Genomic DNA, 19,763 nt, shown 5'->3' with positions numbered 1-19,763 from the left:
ATCTATCATCTCTACCCTTTGAATAGTATAAATCTCTTCAAACAAAATTTGAAACTAAACCTCTGTACATAGTGAATATAAGAACAGACACTATAGGCTGAATAAGAATCATTTCAGTCATTATCAAGCCAATGAAATTAGTGAGGAGAGCTCCGGTTGGCAGGGTATCATTCTGAGTCCTGACCTGGAAGTTACTCAACTCTAACTAGCTGCCTCATTGCCAAGGTCACTGGCTTTGTCTCCATCCTACAGCAAATCATCCTCTAATCATGCAGGTCACTGCTCTGTAAACTAGGGATTAACTATGTATCTCAGAGGCTTAGGGTCACATGTAAAATTCACTTTAAAATAGATATGCATGTATTAAAGGTAGAGAAGAAACATTTTTAAACATTGCACTTCAAGTGTGAGTCTGTCCTCAGATTTAAACATGTGTGTTGTAACTATAACACCATACGTATATATTTATGTTTGAAAGGAATCGCACAGGAGATTAAAACACCATTGTATAAACACAAAAGAAAGGTCATGTTGTCTTTAGCTGTGTTCTCGAGATTACGGGGGGCTCCAAGAAGTGGAGAAAGACCTGGGGGTAGGTCCAAGCTGCTGAGTCTGTCTTGGTGAACACATGATGTGAAATCAGGATGAACACAGCTCCTCCACTCTCAGTCTAGGTCCTTCTTTCATGGAAGACAACACTATTGGGGCCAAGTTTGGGGCAAACAAGCTTCAAATTATCATCACCTAGTGGGTCCAGATACAGAAGGGGCTGGAATCATTCCTCACCAACATCCTTCGGGGTACAAAATCAGGGGTCTGTGCACAGATTCCTTCATTGTTGGGGATCATATCAAACATCACATCCTTTCATCTGAGGGCCTTCTGCACAGGGCAAAAGTGCCTGTAATTGTTGGGCAGCCCAGGCAAGGAAACACAATCTGACAGTTATAATGTTTCTCTCTGAGCTTGTCTTTGGTTCTATGATCATTAACTTAAAAGGATACTTTAGCACCTGTGCCAAATAATATAAAAATTAGTTAAAAAATGCAACCAACTGGCATCTCAACCTTCCTGACAAGACATGATCTGAGATGCTCTTTGGCGAGCAGCTTCTGTGCCAGGCACCTCTTGACAGGCCTCCAAGAGAAGCTGGGCATGAGTAGAGGGAGCAGTCAGATGGTTTTCCTGCTGAATGACCCCAGTGTTCTGTGCTTGCGGACTGGTCGGTGGCTCTTTGAAGACCAAATTTCAATCAGAGAGTGATTGATCCCATAGTCTCCAAACTGGTTTCAATCTTGCTGCACAATAGCTTATTTTCCACACAGCAGCCAGAGTGGTCCTTGTAAAAACATAAGTGGGTGATGCCACTCCTCTGCAAATGTGTCTCCAATGTGTCTCCTACACAGAGAACAAAACCGCACACCCCTACCAGAACTTTGATTTGGCACACATCACCTCTCATTTTCTTATGACCTCAGCACCTACCACTTTCCCATTCTGTCAGTATACATCAACCTTACTGGCCTCTTATTTCTTCAACTCTCCAGGCATGCCCTTCCCAAAGCCTTTGCACATTCTGTTCCTTCTCTTGGAATGCTCTTCCTTCAGATACCCAGTGGCTTGCTCCCTTACTTCATTCACATCTTGGTGGAAAGCCACCTTATTCTTAGAAAAGTCTTCTGTCCTCCACAACTCTATTCCTTCTCCATCACTTTCTTTTTTGAAATAATCTTAAACTTAATGACAAATGGCAAAAAGAATATAAAGAATAAGCCCTGGGTTGGTAGCTCAGTTGGTTAGAGCATCAGCCCAGTACACCAAGGTTGCAGGTTTGATCCCTGGTCAGGGCACATGCAAGGATCAACCAATGAATGCATAAATAAGTGGAACAACAAATCAATGTCCTTTCTCTCCCTTCCTCTCTTTCTAAAATCAATAAAAATAAAATTTAAAGAAAAATATAAAGAACATTATTTTCTGAATTGTTTGAGAATAAGTTGCTCCAACACCCTTAAATATTTAAGTTTAAAAGTTCTGCAACAAGAACTTTTTCCTACACAACCACACACAGCCACCAGAGTGGGAAACTGACACTAGAACATTACTGCTATCTAATCCTTAGACCCTATTCAAGTTTCACCAGTTGTCCCAATGGCATCCTTTACAGCTAAAGGACTCCCTACAGCAGTGGTCCAACCCCCGGGCCGTGGACCGGTAGCAGTCCGTGGGCCATTTGGTATCTGTCCGCAGAAAAGAATAAATAACTTATATTATTTCCGTTTTATTTATATTTAAGTCTGAACAATGTTTTATTTTTAAAAAATGACCAGATTCCCTCTGTTACATCCTTCTAGGACTCACTCTTGACACTTGTCTCGGTCATGTGATACATTTATCCGTCCCACCCTAAAGGCAGGTCCATGAAAATATTTTCTGACATTAAACCGGTCCATGGCCCAAAAAAGGTTGGGAACCACTGCCCTACAGAATCTTGTCTTGCAGTTACATGTTATGGGTCTTTAGGCTTCTTTCACATGAAGCAGTTCCTCAGACTTCAGTAACTTTCATGACCTTGACACATTGGAAGAGTACAGGCAATGGATCTTGTAGAATGTTCATCAGTTTTGGTCTGTCTGATGTTTCATCATGACCACATTTAAATATACATCTTTAGCAAGAATATCATAAAAGTGATGTTGTGTTTAGGACTAGCTACATTATTTACAGGGCTGGTTGCAAAACAAAAATGCAAACCTCTTGTTTAAAAATATTAAGAATTTCAAGATCATCACAGCAGAACACGAAACCAAGTGTGGGGACCTGTGCAACTGATTGCAAACATCAGACACCCAGGACGCTGGCCTCATCTATGTTAGTAACATTACATCAGGTCGGATGTCAAATGATGCAGTTTCATCCATCACTTATAGTGCTATAAGTTAGCACTTATAGTGCTAACTTTGATCACTCCATTAAGGTGGGTCAGCCAGGCTTCTCCACCATAAAGTTCATCTTTCTCCCTTTATAGATAGTGTTCGAGGGAGACATGCTCTGTCTACTTACTTATATGAGCATGAACTCATGGTTTCTAATTCTATTCAATGTTCTATAACTCACTGCCATTGTTAACTTATTTACAATTACTTCTTAATTTAAATACAGCCCATATGGCTTGCTTTGGTGTACAGTTCTACAAGCATTAATGCATGTCCAGGCAAGTATATCGTTCATTACAGTCAAGATACAGAGAAAAAACAAGATACAGAGGATTCCAAAAACATCCCTTCCTGCTGCTCTGTTGTTGCCAGGTCTCCCCTCCTCCTAGCCACTGGCAGCCACTGAACTTTGCCCCTATAGTTTTGACTTTTCCAGAATGATAAAAATGGAATCATACTGTATGTAATCCTTTGAGACCTGAGTCTTTCATTCAACCTAATGCTTTTGTGATTCATCCGTGTTGTTTCCTTAGTGGGTTTCCATTGCACAGATCCATGCAATTTATGTATCCATTTACCTATTTGTTATATTAAAATTTCCTTATTCAAATTAATGGTGCATTCTGCCTTCAAGCTAGATCCTCACTGAGAGAAAGTCTGCATTTCTAACAAGCTCTCAGGTGATGCTGGTGTTGCTGGTCCAGGGATCACATGTGCTGGCGCAAGAATGTGGTGAGATCACTGTGACCACAATGTTTGGAAAGGATAATCTGGGGGCAGTGACAGCAGCAAAGGAGGGTATTGTAGCAATGCAAGCGAGCAGTAATAAAGGACTGAATCAGGCCAGAGGCAGTGGAGAGAGAATGTAAAGAGAGAATGTGAAGATGATGAGGAGAGGGCCCCACCAGGTGTGAAGAGTGGAGACACTTTCCCAAGAACGTGAGGAAAGGAGCAGGAATGGGGGTGAGGCACGGGAAGATAAGGAGTTTACTTTTAGGTCTGGTGTTAGACACACTAAGTGTGAAGGGGGACAGCAGGACATCAGGTAGAACTGTCCAGTAAGAAGTTGGCCATGAGTGTCTGGAGCTCAGGGATGAGAGTCTGGATTAAATCCAATGGTGAGAGTGTGGGGTGATCACTGGGGAACGCGAGTGGAGTGGAAGTGGAGGGGGCAACACAGGCCTTCATCGGTATCTGCTCTGTCCAGCTCCAGTTAAAAAGTGCCCCACCTCCTCACCTTCTCTACTTCACCCCACCTCAGTCTGCCTTCCTCCTTCTAGTATATTTACATGTGGTTGGGCTCAGAGCCAAATCTTAGCCTCTCCGGGGCTTGCTCAATGACAGAAGGAGGGGACTATGAGTCTCCAACATCAGAGGATAATTGTCTGGGAGTGTCAGTCTGATTTGGCTACTCCTGTCTGGGTCTCAGAAGAGCTCTGCTTCCTCTGTTTTAGAGGCAAAGTCCAGCAAACCCTGAAGCTCTTTCCTGAATTTCTTCTCAGCACAGGTCAAACAAATTTACATTTAAAAATATATACTTTTTACCACTGAGGAAGCAAACAGAAATATAGAAATGTGCATTTATTAGCAATTGTCTACATTTCCTAAATTATAGATTCTATTTTAAATAATACCATAAAAAAAAAAAAAAAAAAACAATGACAAGATTCCAAGACCTCAGATTGGTTTAGCCCAGAACAGCTTATGCTAGACAGAAGGGCAGGCCTCAGTCATTCGGTCTCTCCTGCCTCAGGCAGCAGCACAAGAATTGCCACTTTATTGCCTTCCAGTACAATGAGTCTAAAGCAACATTTTGTCTCTCTTCCCCAACCCGAACAAATGCAAAAACCTTATTAAAATGAAAGCTTTCTTCACTATATAACTTAAGTAAAAAAAAGCGATACATTAAGTATGATTTGAATTTTACAATTTTTTCTACTGTAAGAAAAACTCAGTGAGATTCTAACATATTTGAAACTTCACACCACTCAGATTCCATGTAGGCATTAAGCACTTATTAATTAGATGAGTGAGTGAGAATAAGCAAAGAGAGAATGAATGCCGAAAGACTGGTCGATCTGGTGCAGCATGTCCCCGCTCCTTGGATGGATTCTGCCTTCTTCTGGGCTTGCAAAGTGGTGACTTCAGGGCAGCCCTAGGCTTGCCTTCTGTTGCTGCTTTCCTAAGCCCACATGCAGGTAACTCACAGAGAAAAATATCTCAGGGGGAAAAGGGCATGAGGGAGAAATTGTTTGGTTTTTGTGAATCAAAAGCAAGACATGGAAGGCCCCACATCTAATTCCTTGCAGGGATAAAGGTGAGCATCTCTTAGCATAAACCACCTGTGGCAGCTGGAGAGAGATGTCCCAGAAGATCAGACTTCTACTAGCCCATTCATTAGCAGGTGCTCATCAGAGAAGTCATGATATTGGGGGGGGGGGGGGGGCAAAGACCCTGGTGATATTTTAAAATTAGCTTTGTTCTGCACAATGTGGGATCAAATTGTGGGGGCTGAGTTTCAAAATGCAAGCAGTGCCTTTAGAGCAAAGGTAGAAAGTCACAATGCAATGGAGAAAAGGGACTGATTTCAGTTAAATATGGTATCTGCTAGTTCAGATGCTGTTTTTCTACATTTGAATGCATGATCTTGTAAAAAAAAAATACTAAGATAATGCTTTGATAATAGCAAATAGATATTCTCTTAAAAGTCTTCATTCATTCATTATACTTGCACTGACTAGGAGTTTGTATGTTTCACTTTAGTAACCAAGTATCACAGCATTGAACTAAGTTTCCCATTTAAATGGGAGTGAAACAGGGTCATCACCTGCTGGGAGTCAGTTTGTACCAGCTCTTGAGAGTCAATTGATACATCTTCAGAATTCTGTAAGCCAGTTCTTTTTTTAATTTTAATTTATTGTGTTTATAGATTCTAGTGTACCTGCTAATGCATCAGCCCTCCCCCGTGTTCCCTACCACATCCCTCTTTCCCCCCTCCCCACAACACCCTCCCCCTTTCCCTCCAGGATTTGCTTTTCTGCTCTCTATAACATTGTTATGTGTATAATTTCACTAATTTCATTCCCTTCTCTGATCTCATCCTATCATCCCCTTTCCCTCTGTCTGCTTTCCCTCTGGTCTCTTTGATCCCGTCTCTGCCTCTATTCCATTCCTCAGTTCATATTGTTCATTGGATTCCTCAAATGACTGAGGACATATGACATTTTTTTTTCTCTGTCTGGCTTATTTCACTTAACATAATAGTTTCCAGGTACATCCATGTTGTCACAAAAGGTAAGGTTTCCTTCCTTTTCATGGCCCCATAGTATTCCATTGTGTATATGTACCACTGCTTTTAATCCACTCGTCCACTGATGGACACTTGGGCTGTTTTTAGATTTTGGCTATTGTGAACAATGCTGCCACAAACATGGGGGTGCGTTTCTTCTCTTGAATCATTGATGGGCTGTTCTGGGAATATATTCCTAAAAGTGGGATAGCTGGGTCAAAAGGCAGTTCCATTTTTAATTTTTTGAGGACTCTCCATAGTGTTTTCCACAGAGGCTGCACCAGTCTGCATTCCCACCAGCAGTGCAGGAGGGTTCCCTTTTCTCCACATCCTCACCAGCACTTATTCTGTGTTGTTTTGTTGATGAGCGCCATTCTGACTGGTGTGAGGTGATATCTCATTGTGGTTTTAATTTGCATTTCTCTAATGATTAGTGATGTTGAGCATTTTTTCATATGCCTGTTGGCTATCTGTATGTCCTCTTTGGAGAAGTGTCTATTCATTTCTTTTGCCCATTTTTTGATTGATTGTTTATCTTCCTAGTGTTGATTTTAGAAGTTCTTTATAAATTTTGGTTATTAACCTCTTATCAGACATATTGTCAAATATGTTCTCACATTGTGTGGTTTGTCTTTTTATTTTGTTTATATTGTCTTTAGCTGTGCAAAAGCTTTTTAGTTTGATATAGTCCCATTTGTTTATCCTGTCTTTTATTTCACTTGCCCGTGGAGATAAATCAGCAAATATATTGCTGCGAGTGATGTTGGAGAGCTTATTGCCTATGTTTTCTTCTAAGATGCTATGGTTTTACGGCTTACATTTAAGTCTTTTATCCATTTTGAGTTTATTTTTGTGAATGGTGTAAGTTGGTGGTCTAGTTTCATTTTTCTGCAGGTAGCTGTCCAATTTTCCAAACACCATTTGTTAAAGAGACTGTCTTTACTCTATTGTATGCTATTACTACCTTTGTCAAATATCAATTGTCCATAAAAGTGTGGGTTTATTTCTGGGTTCTCTGTTCGGCTACATTGATCTATATGCCTATTCTTATGCCAGTACCAAGCTGTTTTGAGTATGATGGCTTTGTAGTATAACGTGATATCAGGAAGTGTGATACCTCCCACTTTATTCTTCTTTTTCAAGATTGCTGAGGATATTCGTGTTCTTTTTTGGTTCCATATGAATTTTTGGAATATTTGTTCTATATCATTGAAGTATGTTATTGATATTTTAATAGGAATTGCATTGAATTTATAAATTGCTTTGGGTAATATAGACATTTTAATGATGTTTATTCTTCCTAACCATGAACATGGTATGTGCTTCCACTTGTTTGTATCTTCCTTGATTTCTTTTATCAATGTTTTATAATTTTCCGAGTACAAGTCTTTAACATCCTTGGTTAAATTTACTCCTAGGTACTTTATTTTTTTTGTTGCAATAGTGAAGGGAATTGTTTCCTTAATTTCTCTTTCAGACAGATCATTGTTGGTGTATAAAAATGCCTCTGATTCTGAGTATTAATTTTATGTCCAGCCACCTTGCTGAATTTATTTTATCAGGTCCAGTAGTTTTTTGACTGAGAGTTTAAGGTTTTCTATGTACAGTGTCATATCATCAGCAAATACAGTGGTACCTTGAGATACAAACAGACCAACTTATAAATTTTAACATAGGAGCTACGACTCAGTCTGTATTTTTGTTCGAGATCTGAGTGAAATTCTGAGATATGAGTCATGATTCGAGAAGCTGCCGCTAGTTGGCATGTTGGCGCATGGATCCAGTATCAGCAGTTTGATATACAAGTTGACTGACATACGAGCTCGGTTACAGAATGAATTAAATTTGTGTCTCAAGGTACCACTGTAATGATAGTTTTACCTATTTTCCAATTTGGATGCCTTTAATTTCTTCTTCTTGTCTGATTGCTGTGGCTAGGACTTCCAGAACTATGTTGAATAAGAGTTATGAAAGGGGGCACCCCTGCCTTGTACCTAATTTTAAGGGAATTGCTTTTAACTTTTGTCCATTGAGTATGATGTTGGCTGTGAGTCTGTCATAACTGGCCTTTATCATGTTGAGGTATGTTCCCTGTATTCCCACTTTGTTGAGATTTCTGATCATAAATTGGTGCTGGATTTTATCAAATGCCTTTTCTGCATCTAATGACATTATCATGTGGTTTTTCTCCTTCTTTTTGTTTATGTGATGAATCACATTGATTGATTTGCAAATATTGTACCAGCCTTGCCTCCCCAGAATAAATCCCACTTGATCATGATGTATGATTTTTTTCATGTATTGTTTGATCCAGTTTGCTAGTATTTTGTTGAGAATTTTGGCATCTAAATTAATCAAGAATATTGGCCTATAGTTTTTTTTCTTAGTGTTGTCTTTGCCTGGTTTTGGAATCAGAATTGTGCTTGCCTCATAAAAGAACTCGAAAGTCTTCCCTCCTCTTGAATTTTTTGAAATAGCTTGAGAAGGATAGGAGTTAGTTTGTCTTTGAATGTTTGGTAGAATTTGCCTGTGAAGCCATCTGGCCCAGGGCTTTGGTTTGTTGGGAGTTTTTTGATAACTGTTTCAATCTCATTTGTAGTAATCGGTCTATTTAGGTTTTCTGATTCTTCCAGATTAATTTTTGAGAAATTATATTATTAAAGGAATTTTTCCATTTCACCTAGGTTGCCTAATTTTTTGTCATACAGTTCTTCATAGTATTTTCTTATAATCCTTTGTATTTCTGCTGTGTCGGTTGGTACGTCTCCACTCTCATTTCTAATTTTATTTATTTGAGTCTTCTCTCTTTTTTTCTTGGTAAGTCTGGTTAAAGGTTCATCGATCTTGTTTACCTTTTCAAAGAACCAGCTATTGGTTTCATTGATCCTCTGTATTGTTTTTTTAGCCTCTATGTCTATGTCATTTATTTCTGCTCTGATTTTTATTATTTCTTTCCTTCTACTTCCTCTGGGCTTTACTTGCTGTTCTTTTTCTAGTTCTTTTAGCTTTAGGGTTAAGTTATTTATTTGAACTTTTTCTAGCTTCATAAGGTATGCCTGTAGTGCTACAAACATCCCTCTCAGGACTGCTTTTGCTGTGTCCCATAGATTTTGAGTTGTTGTATGCTCATTTTCATTTGTTTCAAGAAAATTTTTTATTTCTTCCTTGATTCATTGTTGACCAATTTGTTATTTAATAACATGCTGTTTAGTTTCCAAGTGTTTGAGTGTTTTTCAGTTTTTCTATTGCAGTTGATTTCTAGTTTCATGCCATTGTGGTCAGAGAAGATGCTTGATATGATTTTAATCTTCTTAAATTTGTTGAGGCTCATTTTATGCCCTAACATGTGGTCTATCCTAGAGAATGTACCATGAGCATTTGAAAAGAATGTATATTCTGCTGCTTTAGGATGAAAGATTCTGAAGATATATATTAAATCCAGTTGATCTAGTATGTCCCTTAATTCTGCTGTTTCTTTCTTAATTTTCTTTCTTGAGGATCTATCCAGTGATGTTAGTGGGGTATTGAAATCCTCTACTATTATAGTATTGCTGTTGATCTCACCCTTTTTGTCCATCAAAGTCTGCTTTATATATTTAGGTGCTCCTATATTAGATGCATAGATATTTATAATGGTCATATCTTCCTGTTGGATTGCTCCCTTTATCATTATGTAGTGACCTTCTTTATCCCTTACTATAGTCTTTGTTTTACATTCTATTTTGTCAGATATAAGTATTGCTACCCCAGCTTTTATTTTTTTTCCATTTGCGTGAAATATTGTTTTCCATTCTTTTACTTTCAGTCTATGTGTATCTTTTGCTTTGAGGTAGGTCTCTAGTAGACAGCATATGTCCTGTTTTCTTATCTCTTCAGAGCTACCTTATATCTTTTTATTGGAGCATTTAATTCATTTACATTTAAGGTTATTATTGATATGTAGTTGTTTATTGCCATTTTTTCTTTAAATCTACATTCCTCTTTTACTAGATTCCTTTCCCACTTTGTTCTGTCTACAGCAGGCCCCTTAACATTTCTTGCAGCATTGGTTTGGTTGTGATGAATTTCTTGAGGTTTTTTTTGTCTGGGAAACCTTTTATTTCTCCTTCACTTTTAAATGGTAGCCTTGCTGGATAAAGAAGTCTTGGTTGTAGGCTCTTGTTCTGAATTACTTTGAATATTTTTTGCCATTCCCTTCTGGCCTCAAGTGTTTCTGTTGAAAAGTTGGATGTCATCCTTACGGGGGCTCCTTTGTAAATGATTGACTGTTTTTCTCTTGCAGCTTTTAGTATTCTTTCTTTATCTCTTAGCTTTGGTATTTTGATTATGATGTGTCTTGGTGTAGGTCTCTCCCAGTTCTTTTTTAATGGAGTTATTTCTGCTTCTTGAACTTGTATGACTCTTTTCTGCATCAATTTAGGGAAATTTTCAGCTATAATTTCTTCAAACAGGTTCTCTATCCCTTGTTCTTTCTCTTCTCCTTCAGGAACCCCTATTATGCAGATATTGTTTCTCTTCATGTTGTCACAGAGCTCTCTCGGGATTTCTCAGACTTTTTGATCCTCTTTTCTTTTTGCTGTTCTGCTTCCATGCTTTTGCTTATCTTGTCCTCTAAGTTGCTGATTCTATCTTCTGCTTCATCCAACCTGCTTTTAATTCCTTCTAGTGTAGTCTTCATTTCTGATATTTTGTTTGTCATTTCTGTCTGGGTGTTTTTTTTATGATTTCAGTGTCCTTTTTGATGCTTATAATTTCTTTATTTAGGTGCTTATTAAGCCCATCTATTGTAGCTTTGAGATCCTTAAGCATCCTAAAAATCATTATTTTAAACTTTGCATCCAGTAATTTAATTACTTCCATTTCATCCAGATCTTTTTCTGGGTAATTTTCTTGTTGATTCATATGGCTTACATTCCTCTGTCTTCCCATATTTTCTGTTTGTGGTTTGCAGGCTTGTTCGAGTTATGGTCTCTTTAACTAGTAGAGCCACTTTTCCATTTTCTATATCTTCATTGGGTCAGGTGTGAGGAGCCCTTTCTTAAGATGTCACTCTAACAAAGGTTGTTAGGTCCTGAACTAATGCACATTGTATCTGGCCTCTGGATGTGCCCTCCCTGGACCTTCTTGGCTGGAGCCTGACACAGACCATTGGGGGTCACTGCCTATTACTGGCCTTTATCTATCTTTTTGGAGCAACAGGGCATCCAGATCCTATGGCTGCCTCTTAATTAACAGGCACCATTGTTAATATCTACTTAGGCTGGCTTTTATCTACTATTGGCCTGGAGGATGTTCATTTAAATATTCAGCTTCCCCTGAGATCTGCTTTCTGCTGCCTCTTATTGGTGGCTACTTGTTGGACTCAGTACTATAAACCAGGGGTTAGGTAAGGTATGGGATGTGGCTTGCCCCTTAGCCTCAGGTGTCATTCTATCCAACCTTCTTTTTATTTTATTTTATTTTATTTTATTTTATATTTTCTTTCTTTTCAGCCCTCAGAAGGGTGTGGCCACAGGAGTCCAATGGTTGTGGCCTTTGTGTTCCAGAGGTGCAGTCTGTCCACAGGCCCACCACCACTGCTGCTGCTGCCTCAGGTGTTCAGGCACAGGTGTTGCCGGCTGGCCCAGCATTTCAGTTCCTACAGCTTCCACCTTGCCTCTGCAGGTGGGACTGTGTATGCACTTGCCTGGTCTGCAAGCTTTGGCTGGTCCCCAGCCTCCACCCTGCCCCCGCAGGCAGGACTGCATTCCAGCATCTGGGCTGCAAGCCTTGGTCTCTCTCCCCCCCAACCCCTTCCTAACATCCCCCCCCCCGCCACCTCCACCCCACCCCCACAGGCTGGACTGAATTCACACACTTGAGCCACAGCTGCAGCAGGCTCCTAGCTTCTGCCCCAGCAGATGGGACAGTGCTCCCGCATCCTGCAGCCACCCACCCTCAGTAAGCACTCAGCAGTGTGGGGGTGGCAATACAACTCAGACCTCAGCACTCGATACTGTATTCCTGACCAGCTCCCTGCTTCTAAGTGACTCTGCTCTGAGTGCAGCACGAGAGCTTCCATTTGGCTGGTGTCCTGCTTCCCTTTGCTGGTATTGCTGGTTCCAGGAAAAATATTCACTTCAGATTTGGGGAGTGACTCAGCCCAGGGGTCCCGGTGACAATCCCTCAAAGTGTTTCTCCCTGTGCCTCCTATGTTACACTCTCTTCCTGCTACTCCAGTCCTCTCCTCTTTCCTCATCCCCCAGAGCCCCGGGTGAGTGGTTGTGAAAGAGGTTTTCTGCACGCTCCCTTTAAGACGAATTCTGGGTCTGAGAAATCTGTCTCTTTCTCCCAAACAGTATCCTGACTTGTTTCATAGCTAGATACAGTCCATATGCCTCTTCTAGGCTCTGGGGCTGCAGGCTGGGGCTTCAGTCCTAGGGCCCAGGACCCTCCCCTCTCCAGTAAAACCCAATCACCATGCAAGTTCCTCTGGGCCGCCACTCACTCCTGGGAGCTGGGCAACCCTCTATGTGTTTCTGCTTTTCCTACCAGTCTCAGTATGGCTTCTTTGGTGTTCTTTGGTTATAGATTCCTCTTGATTTATTGCAAAGTTGGTTTTTCCTGATGATTGTTCTTAAAATTAAGTTGTAATTCACTTTGGTTCTGGGAGGTGGAAGTTGGGACATCAGCCTACTCTATCGCCATCTTGCTGCTTCTTTGTATAAGCCAGTTTAGATAGTTTGGATAGATGAGTCCAACAGAAAGTAATAAAAGCATTTTGTAAAAATCAATTATTTGGCTATATAGAATTTAGAGTAAAGAGTACTGTACATTTTGTAACTATTTGTAAATTGTGTGTTACACATCCTTTATAACAGTAAATTTATAATTTATGTGCATGCATATATTTGGATACTTTTTTTGAAGAGTCACTTGTTGAACATTTATCAGTAAACCCCTTTGCATGGGTACCAATAAAGGCAAAATAAAGCCACCATCCCAACTTCACCTATACATCAACTACCAAAATAAAAATGATTTAAAATATCCTGAAGATTTCCATGACTGTTAAAAATACAAAGCAACAGTCATAGATAGAATGAATCATAATAAGGCACATTGTAAGTTGATTAAATCAGTCACATCCAAGGTTCAATATTAGAGATTAAGAAGAAATATTCCCTTTCTTTATGATGGTTTATTCCCCCCCCCCACCTCTTTCACTTATTTAAACTAGTGTTTTGGAATCCAATCTTCCCTAGTTAATTTGTTTGTTTGTTTGTTTGTTTGTTTAGAAGGAGTCAGGGAGAGAGAGACAGAGAGACAGGTACATTGAGCTATTCCAGTATGTGCTCTGACTTGGGATCGAGCAGACAACTTATGCATGTAGGGACTTCCCTAGTTTTTAAGCACTGCTGAAAATCTCCCATTACTACATATCTAGTGACAACACCTGTTTGTTATGGATGTTGTAAACAGGACAAAGTTATTTGGGGGATGGTGAAGGAGATGTCAGAAAATTGTGTCCTTCGGTTCGGTGGCAGTTTCAAAATAGAAAAGCCAATAGCACAGAAGACATGATACTAGCTGCTGTCTCACCAACTAGCTGTCTGATCATGAGTAACTCACAAGGGAGGATAACTTGGCCTCCCTAGGGGCCAGTTTGTTCACTGCTCTCCTCAGAGGCTCACACAATGCCCAGCACAAATTTGTTCAGCACATTCAACAAATGTTTGCTGAACAAATTTGGTGACAGTAAAAACAATGCTGTCTTTTGTAGCTATTGTGAGGATCAAATCAGTTTAAGTATATGTAAACTCATGATTTTTTAAAATTACTATTAGTTTCCTCATGAAAGAACTGTTATTTGGGTATCACTGCCTTGCTTCATCCTTTGATTTCTTCACCCTGACCAGGTGTATCTCTGGTCAGAGCAGTCAATGAGCACAGAAGGGCCACACTATATTGGAATAGCTGATTTTCCCCATCAACCTTTTCACCAAACTGTGGGCTCTCTCAAGGCGGGAATTCTGCTTTATTCATCCTGGTATCCCCACCTCCTAGGACTGTACTCCTAGGCTAGCACCAGGGGTATGCTCTAAGAAGAATGAATGAAAGACACATGAATTATATTTGATCCATTCGATTCATTTACATCTAGAATGTGAAGCAGACCAACAGGGACAAATGAGCTCTGCCACCTCCTCCATGTTCAGAGGCTGCCACCACTACGAGACCCAGAAAATGAGATGCATTTCCAGTAGACCAATGAACCACCTCTGTGGTATGGCTCTGTGTAAATTGAACAGGGTTTTGTGGGCTAGCCTAACTCTATTTTAAGCAGTTCTTCAGCCCTGTCTAGTTCGCTCAGTGGTAGAGTGTTGGCTCAGCATGTGGATGTCCTGGGTTCAAATCCCAGTCAGGGCACACAGGAGAAGCTCCCATCTGCTTCTCCACCCCTCTCCCTCTTGCTTCCCCACCCCCCTCTCTCTCTCTTTCTTTCCATCCTGCAGCCATGGCTTGATTAGAGCAAGTTGACCCCGGGCACTGAGGATGGTTCCATGGCCTTTGCCTCAGGCACTAAGAAGAGTTTGATTGCTGAGCAACCAAACAATGCCCCAGATGGGCAGAGCATTGCCCCTTAGTAAACTTGCCAGGTTGATCCCAGTCAGGGTACATGTGGGAGTCTGTCTCTGCCTCCCCTCCTCTCACTGAATTAAAAAAAAACAAACAAACAAGTTTTGGGGGGCACTTAAAAAATAACCCATGTGAACAAGACTGCCTGTTCTACTAAAAGAAAAAAGAAAAGAAAAAAAAGCTATCCTATCCTAGAAGCCAGCCCCAAATATTCCATCATTCCATCATTGGTATTGGCTCATCCTAAATGGTTCAAGTCCTGCTGTCCCCCAAAATGTACATCATTTACTTCTCTGTGTGTTAGAAACTGCTTTGAGTTAATTAAATAGTAGCACAGCAGAAAGAAATCAATTTAAATTCAATGCAGCAGGATTTATGGGAATTATATCTCTCCCAGTGAATTCACCATGCCAGTTAAGATAAACACATTCAAGGCTCTGCTGATGTTTGGGGCAGGAACACTGCAGGAATGACCCAAGTGCCCTAGCTGGGACTGAGGTGATGCCCTTTCCTCACACAGAGTCCCCACCCCTGGTACCACCCTCATTTTCTCTTTTTGTCCTATGCTATTTCCTGGGCTCACTCAGTCAAATGTGCCTATATGGTGGGGACCAGGACACCTGCTGGCATGGCTCCCCCAAACAGAGGAGAGGTTGGCTTTAATTATCTGTATTAACTTTCAGAGCAACAGAGATGTCTGCCGAATGACAGAGCATATAAAAGGAAGAGCTCATAATTAATCTTCACAGAGCGTCTGAGTCTTGGCAAGCTTAATGAGCTGCTGTTCAACCTGCACATTGACATAGTGCTGTCTAATTTCTCCACACAGCAAGCAAATACATATGAACCCAAGGTGAGGGTACTAGCACAGTCCATATCTCAGATCTGCAGGATCCTGTGTACAAGGATGGAAAACCCCCAGGGTCCTTTGAACAGGTGCAGCAATAGCAGAAGGATGCTCACTGAATAGGAAATGGTTGTATCTTTTTAATTGTGTGGCTGAGCCATTCACTGCTTGACCAGCAAAGCTTCTGTGTAGAGTCAGTTGTTTTGCTTTAGCAAAACGAGGTCTTTCCACTTCCTGCCATTTGTTTGTTTTTGTGTAGTCCTGTATGAGAAATGACCCAGATCGCTATGGTCTATACTCGCTTCCTTGACTGTTTTCCCTCCAAATACAGGAGGTCAGAGGATTGACAGGAAAGAGAACATCTAATCTTTGCAAGTGCTTGCCCAACCCCCAAGAATATATGTAAAGAAGCCTGTATTTTGTGGTGGAAAAAGAAAAATGAGCTCCCTAGAAATCTGGGTGTACCAGCAGTCCTGCTAGGGAATGAATTAGTTCTCACCCACCAGGACAAAGGTTAGTTAATTGAAAGGGGGCTCAAGTTCCAAAGCCTGATGCTTCATACTGGATAGTCTATCAGATTCACGTGCTTCCTGACACCTTTGGTCAATAATCACTACCACCTACTCCTGTCAGCCACAGACAGAGCAATGTAACCAGCAGTTGTCACTCTCTTACATTTGAAGGCTCCCTGGGAGAACCATCTCAAGCCTGGCTTGATGGTCCTTCAAGTGGTTCTCTGGCCCACATACAGCTGTTGGCTCATTTTAGCTCCCCTCATTCCCTGCCCTGCCCTACCCTGTTCTGCTCCTGTCTGGGAACCCAGCTCCCCTCGGCCTTGCATTCTCCCTGCCCAGCAGTCTAGCCACAACGTCAGCACGTAAGAGGAGAACAATGGGTGCTCAAGTCAAACCTGTGTTGCTATTTAATATGAATCACTCTCACTTGTATGTGCATATATAAATATGTAATGTAAACATAGACAAGGACAGAGAAGGCTTCCTGCTCCCTGTTCTAGCGTTTCATGGCAACCCCAAGCTCCACCCAGGGCAGATGGGGAATCTGAGCTCTGCAGTTTATATTGGGCTTTCGGGACATGCCTGCAAGAAGATTTGGTTGGAGAGACCCCAAATGCTGCCCTGTTCCCCTCTGTATACTTAGAATTCAATGCAGAATTGAATCGACACTGAATGTTGGGGAAAAAAGTAGGAAGGTGTGAGGAAGAAGCTCAAAAGAGAATGTTCCCTGTTAAAAATGCTCACTGACCCATGTCTGTGTAACTAACTCCTGTTCATCTTTCAGAGCTCAGTTCCTTATTGCACTTTTCCCTATCCCCATCCTCGGACCTCTGCCACAGATCCTGACTCCTTTCCATGTTCCTAGACCAAAAGGGGCCATGGTTTCCTCAGCCTGTGATACAAAATGATTAGCAAGAGTACCTGAGTTTACTATCTTGTTAACCTGCTGATCTATGTCCTAAATTTGCCCTCAGATTTTCCCCCAGTTGGTCCTGTGGGCTCCCAAGGACTATTATGAAAGTGTTCAGCAACCCTTCCATGGGTAAAAGGTCTTGGTCCTCACCTCAGATGTGTTATCCCAGATCCTTAGAGGAAGGTCCCCTTCTCTGACCAGTAGATGCCCTCATGAAAACTCACTCCTTCTGGGTCCCTTGGCTTCTCTGGGCTTCTTTGGTGTGTGGTGGAGTGCAGGGACATAGCTCTTCCTTGACGCTGTGACTTATTTCATCACCTGTGCTTTGAAAACATTCTATGTGTACACTCTGTAGAAACCCCTTTATCTTTTGTTATTCTCCCTGTAGACCCAGCCTCTCAGACTGTGTGGGAGAAAGCACCAGGCATTCCCTTCCTTACTCTTCAGTATCCTGGGGTCCAAAAATAAGCCTTTCCTCTTTTTACACGTTAAATGCAAACAAATAGGCCTACCAACCCATGTAAATTAATAGCCTGAGCAGGGGAGGGAACCGGCCCGTTCATACAATGGCTGCTCAACCTGAATTGGTCACACCAGAAACATACACCATTGCACAGTCATAAGGGCTCTAGGATAACACTTGTTATGTTTGCTGTGATTGCAACTTTACAGCCAGACTCCAAGTTCATTGAGATCAGGGATCACAGACTATTCATCTTTATGCTTGCACACACATCCTGGCACTCAGTAGATAATCGTCACAACAGCGGGCATTTAGTGTGCACTCAGTGTGAATGGACCAATGCAGACTAGGACTTGTATAGTAAGTGTCCAAGTTCCTAAATAGAAGTTGTTTGCATTAGAAGCTGAAAAAGATAAGCAATTAACTTTTAACCTCTTTCTCTGCTCTCCATATTAATTACCTACCTCCCACATGATCAAAACAGTGTATAGAAAGGTCCAGAATATGACGCAATGATTAGGGTGGGGTGGGACAGAATGTAGTGAATAAGAAACCTTCCTTCTTCTTCATCTGGGTTCAAAATACATTTTTTATTTGATAATTTTCCCTAAAAGAGGCTCACCCATTATCTCAGTTTCCTCCCAAAGATCGGAAATGAAGTATATAGAAAGTATTCATTAAAAGCTTGATCACAACACAAAATTTATAAGGTAGGTTATTTGGGCATGGGTGGTTACTCATTTCTACCCTCTGAAGGATGGTCAAAAGTATAGAGTTTTATTCAATATTTGTTTAAAATCTCTGCTAGACTCCCAGACTGATATTCTTTTTTAATTTTATTTATTTATTTATTTACTTACTTATTTATTTATTTGAGAGAGGAAGGGAAAGAGAGACAAGAACATCAAGCTACTCCTGTATGTGTTCTGACGGAAATTGAACCTGCAGCCTCCGTGCTCCAGGACGAGCACAACTAACTGAATTATCTGGCCAATGCTTAATTTTCTTTCTTTCTTTTTTTTTTATTCATTGATAGAGACAGAGAGAAGGTAGAGAATGGAAGGGAAAGAGATACATCCATTCATTTTTCCACTTAGTCATGCATTCACTGGTAGCTTCCTGTGTGTGCCCTGACTGGGAATCAAACCTGCAACCTTGTCATTTTGGAATAATGCTCTTTACTGACTGAGCTAACTGGCCAGGGCCGACTGATATTCTTCATTTGGTTTTTTACTTTGGTGATAGTCCTAGATTATTTATCACTCTTACCATTAATAAGATTAAAGTCACTTTTATGATCTTTTGGAGCCATAAAACATTTTTTTTTTGTATTTTTCTGAATTTGGAAACAAGGAGGCAGTCAGACAGACTCCCGCATGCGCCCAACCGGTATCCACCCGGCATGCCCACCAGGGGGCGATGCTCTGCCCATCAGGGGCATCGCTCTGTTGCAACCAGAGCCACTCTAGTGCCTGAGGCAGAGGCCACAGAGCCATCCTCAGCACCCGGGCCAACTTTGCTCCAATGGAGCCTTGGCTGCGGGAGGGGAAGAGAGAGACAGAGAGGAAGGAGAGGGGGAGGGGTGGAGAAGCAGATGGGCGCTTCTCCTGTGTGCCCTGGCCGGGAATCAAACCCGGGACTCCTGCACACCAGGCCGACGCTCTACCACTGAGCCAACTGGCCAGGGTCTGAAGCCATAAAATCTTATAATTAGAAGTTAAGATCATTCAGTTCAACTATCCCTCTGATGCCTCAATCCCCTAGTCCAATGATCCCCTAACAACAGTCTGAAGAAGGCTGCATCTGATTCACTGGGAGCTTATAAAATAAAAATTCCTCAGACCTTCTAGATATTCAGATTCACTATGTCTCAGGAAAATGAGTTTTTAAAAACATTCCAGATTGAGAATCATTGCAACTGATAACATCTCATTGACAGAGGATTTTTCAGGCTATGATTAAATGCCTCTGATGATGTGCAAAGTGGTCCCAAACTACTTCAGATAGTGCTGAGATTTTTGTTGAGTCAAAATTCTTTCCCTGTAGCTTCCATCAATTGATATTTTCTTTGGAAATAAATGGAACCAGTTCAATCTTCTTCCCACATGACAGCTCCTCAAATACTAAAGATAAGTAGAAAGGATGCCCCAGGGTCAATCTCCACAGTATAAAGTACTACTT

Source organism: Saccopteryx leptura, chromosome 3 (assembly GCF_036850995.1).
Source record: "Saccopteryx leptura isolate mSacLep1 chromosome 3, mSacLep1_pri_phased_curated, whole genome shotgun sequence".
Lineage (NCBI taxonomy): Eukaryota > Metazoa > Chordata > Mammalia > Chiroptera > Emballonuridae > Saccopteryx > Saccopteryx leptura.
This window is presented reverse-complemented; position numbering follows the sequence as displayed.